Genomic DNA, 4,813 nt, shown 5'->3' with positions numbered 1-4,813 from the left:
AGAAATCCATGCCACTCATGGGAGAAGGAAGCCTCATCCTGCTTTCGAGGAGAAATTGGTGGTTTCCAACTGCTGACCTTGCAATTAGCAGCCCAACAGTAACCACTATGACAGACTACTTTGCCTCGTTCACATTGGCAGGCGACAAACCCAGATAAATAATTTGGAGGAAGTTAAGGGGACATAGCTAGACTGTGTACTTGTATAGGCCACCTGTCTAACATAGTGATCCTCAACCTTTCTAATGCTGCGATTCTTTAATACAGTTCCTCATGTTGTGGTGAACCTCTAACCATAAAACTACTTTTGTTGCTACTTCATGACAGTAATTTTACTACTGTTAAGAATCAGGCGACCGCTGTGAAAGGGTCCTTTGACCCCCAAAGGGGTCTCAACCCATAGGTGGAGAATCACTGATCTAACTGCATTAAGTACTACAAATAATGATACATTGAAAACGTTATCTATATTGGGATTCAAAAGTGCACTCATGATTGGGGGATATATACTTCTTCATTTACATTTATATGTAATTTATATATGTATAGATATACATTTCAATCTAATAAATGTCATATAAGTGTTTATTATGGAGCCTTGTTTTTGACATGTGTTAAGTGTTGGACTTCTATCCTCAAGGTCAGAGGTATGCACCCATTAGCATCCTGTCATGGCTTTAGAATCTTGGAAGCTCTGTACAGCAGTTCTCCTGTGTCCTCTCTGCAGCTTATACGTCTAACTCTACTTCATGGTGAGTTTAAAAGTGTTTCTAAAGTGATTTTTCAATTTATAGTTCTTCTATAAAATAATCTTTAGTTTATAATAGCTCTTTATATAGCCCATGTAAAATGTTTCCAGATGCTTTAGTTAACATAATCATCTTAAAGGTTCATTGATTTGTCATTCTCTTTGAGAGTCACACAGTAAGGAATTAGTAGTTTGTATGCTGTGAGGTAGGGATCCAAATTTTGTTTATTTTTTTGATATTTATATTTGATTGCCCAATCTATTTGTTATAAAGTAATCTTTTATTCACATATGTGAAAATTATGAGTTTTAGATTTTATTGCTCATGGTATAAGCATGTTTCCCATTACTCAATAAGGGCACCATTAACAGTATTGGGGACTTTGGGTGTTAAGAAGAGGGAAAGAACAGTAACAGCATCTGGACCTACTGGTTATGTGTTACTCACACTGTATTCTCCCATCAGCCTGCAGATGGTGCATCACCAGCAGCTTAGAAGAAGGAGGAAGAGTGCCTTGTATTATTACTTTTGGGATTTCCTCACGAGAGATTGAAATTTGTGAGCATCATTAGAGCTGATCCAGATAAGACAGAGCATCCCAGTTGCCTGTAGTGTCCTAAGGACCAAAGAAAATGGCCAAGGCTCAGGTGCTTCTGATGTGTTTTATCCTTTTCTGTATTTCCTACTGGAATTGTAGGAGCCTGTATAATACTGATTCAGTTCATTGGAAAAGCAGAACTTTGAAATAGTAGAACTTAGAGCTAAACTTTTATTCTGATTTCAACATTTGGCTGGAGAAGATTAGGAATATATTGATCATAGGATTAACAATAAACTATTGATATTGAACATAGTATACCACTGAGGATTCTTTGGATAACATTATCTTCCAGCTCATAATTTATTATTCTATGGCCAGCATATCTTTCAAATGATATGCTATGCATGGTTTTTAAGGAGTAACAAAATCGCTTCTTTAGGAGAGTTCAGTAAACCGAATGCTTCTTTCTGAAGGTGATATGTTAAATACTCTCCCACACAGCAGCATTCTCATGAATGCATCTAAAATGAGTCTTGTTGCATTAGTGGTTTAAAAATGAGACAGCATCTCACTTCCTCTAACTAGAGATTCTGGAGAGAGAATCAACCGTCAACATCAGCTCTGATTCATATGAGGCAGAGCTTAGACACACCTGTACCCTCCAATGGTTTTCCAGTCTGACACCAGCATCTTTGCCACACTCCTCTCCTACTCAGCTCATTCATTTTTTTTTTTTTGCAGTGGCCATGGACTAATTACAGTCCAGAGTCACAGGTACAAGTTTTATTCAGTAACAGAGTGTAATTTGGTATCAGAATTAATAGGCTACACACTGACTTTCATAATAAAGAACCACGTAGGCACATTTGCTCTTCTTCAGGGAAGGCCTGTTTTCCCTGTCCCCTATCAGACATTTTTCTTTCTAAAGATAGGCTCATTTCTTAGTTCCATCTTTATATGCTCCTCTCAACTCCTTTTGGATATCCTCTTCTTGATCTTGCCTGCCTGTCCCACTGAAAAGCCCTTTCTGAACTTGTCACCATTGGCTCTGTCACTCTGTCACTTCTGCCCTGGTCATTGTCTCCATTGGTGCAGCTCTTGACCCATGAATAGTACAGTTCATTTTGCAGGAGCAGCAGTAGACCCATCCCTATGTGGTAGAGGTTCAAGATGATCCATGATTTGCTCAGCAGCATCTCACAAAACTCAAAAGTCATAAAGTAAATAAATCCCTCTTCAAGATGTGGAAGCTGGTGAGTTCCAGATCTATATAAAGGTCAGGAATCAGTTTGTAGGTTTTTCCTCATTGATTTGTTTACAAACGCTGATGAACCAGATCATCAGGTCAGACCACAGTCCACTGCCTCACAAAGAGAAGTTGTTGAATCTGATCAGCTAATAGGTTGCAGGTGCTGAGGAACCCAAATGGGAATGTCAGACAGCAAGCTAATGGCTCATAGAGTGGAGGAAGCTCTCAAGTCAGGTTACACAGGCAGCTCATAGTTGCCATTCAAGGAAATGCCACATTAATTTTTTGGAAGCTACAAATCCCTAATCCATGGGTTCATTCTGAACTGTGTGGCTGCAGGGGCTAATAAACCCAAATCAACAGCTCAGATGACAGGATAATGCCTCACTGCCTCTTCTCAAGCCATGCCTGCAGGCAGTTCTCTCTCTCCCTCTTAATATGATGCCTTCTTGGGCCAACCCAGCACCTTCCCTGCCTAGGCAAGATTAGGAAGACTCCAGAGATCTACCCAGCAGAATTAGGCTGGGGGCGCCTTGGAGAGCATGTGGTGAAAGATGGCAAGTTCAAGAGGACCTTGCAATTAAAGTTAAGATAATTCGCTCCAAAGGTGGCTGAGGAGAATTTGTCCTAAGGTTGTCAAGAGGAGCTTGTCCTAAGGTGGCCTTTAAGAGCTTACAAAGTTGTTCTGCACTCAGTAAGGGAGATAATGTCTATGAACATTCTGATCTTGGTTCTGACTTATAGCTTCTTGTTCCTGATCCCCAGTTGTACCTTGTTCGTTAATAGACCACTTTGATCTATTGAGTGTTGTGTGACCACAGCAACAGATTATCAAACCCAGAAGTGAGACAGAGTGGTGTGGAAGGATTGACTTGTTTTAGAGTTGACAAAAAGTGTTGGAGAATTGAGGTATGTTTGACCTCCCCCATCTGCACTGTTCCCGGTACTTATTGCCACTGAAAGTACTGAGCCTCTTATAATGGTGATGCCGGTAGAAACCCTAATGCCATTTAATAACAAATAGGTCTTTATCTACCTTGTATGATTATAAAGCTGAGCCATTTCTAGAACATTCAGATAATGTCACTGGAACTCAAAATTCTAATGTTATGAGTGGGTGCATTATTTTCAGGCACTGGGGTCCCCAACACTCCAAAAGTGATCCTCAGGAGTGACATTGCAATTGTGAAAATATTAAAAGACAGAGAGCAGACAGCCGGTCACGGGGGCTCTCTTCCCATGTCAGGCCTGAGAGAGTGAATATATTTTCCAATGGGTATATATAATGGAGCTTACAGATCTTTCCATAAGGCGTTCGTGTCATGCAGTTAGCATGTACATAGTTAATGGGTCATATCTTAAGCGGGTAAAATTCTAAACAAGCAAGATGCTGCGATACCATCTTGACCTAGTGTTAGTTGACTTCAAACCGGCCCTGTGCCCTCCCCAGGCGTTTGCTACATTTATGTTGGGCTGGCTCTAGAACCTGATTGCTCTGACCTCCAGATAACTTCCAGGCATAGTGAAGTAGCCAGGCACAGAAATGATTCCTCTAATATGGGAGCTCCTTTAAGCCTGCTCCTTAATGTGGAGCTAGCTATTGTTGGGGGCACAGTATTTGACCTGGAGAATGTGTATTTGAAAACATTTATTTCTCAGAACACTGGAGATCTTTCTAAAATTAGCGCTAGTTTTCTCGGCCGATGGTCGTGAATGTAGAAATAAGGTAAAATATTTTGTACCAAGTCCTCAGTTAATGACACATTATGGAATGAACTACCACAATAGTTTTTATTACTGTTTTGCTTTTTTTACTGTAAGATATTTTTAAAAAAAAATCTTCAAATGGAAAATACTTCATTAAGTAGACCTCTCTTACTACAGGAACCACTGACATTCAATGATGTGGCTGTAAAGTTCACCCGGGAGGAATGGCAGCTCCTGAACCCTGCTCAGAAAACCCTGTATCAGGATGTGATGTTGGAGAACTATCACAACCTGGTTTCCATTGGTGAGGAGAATTCTCAAGTCATTGACCTCGTCACTGGCTTTTCCTGTCTTATGTGTTAAAAACTTTGCGGTGTTTGTGGTATTCTCAAAGAGGTCGATTCTCATTGCATTGTCTCATCCTAGGTTAGTGGGTTAGGTCTTCTGCCCTTGAAAGGACGCTATTTACTTTGTTCCTTTGAACATTATTTTCCTAGAAATACAAAACTGCAGTCTTTACAAACATTACGTTAATTGTGGTGTGTGCAAGATTCTGTAATTCTCATAA

The sequence above is a fragment of the Tenrec ecaudatus genome, chromosome 3 (assembly GCF_050624435.1).
Source record: "Tenrec ecaudatus isolate mTenEca1 chromosome 3, mTenEca1.hap1, whole genome shotgun sequence".
NCBI classification, from domain to species: Eukaryota; Metazoa; Chordata; class Mammalia; order Afrosoricida; family Tenrecidae; genus Tenrec; species Tenrec ecaudatus.
Note: the sequence above shows the minus strand (reverse complement) of the source record.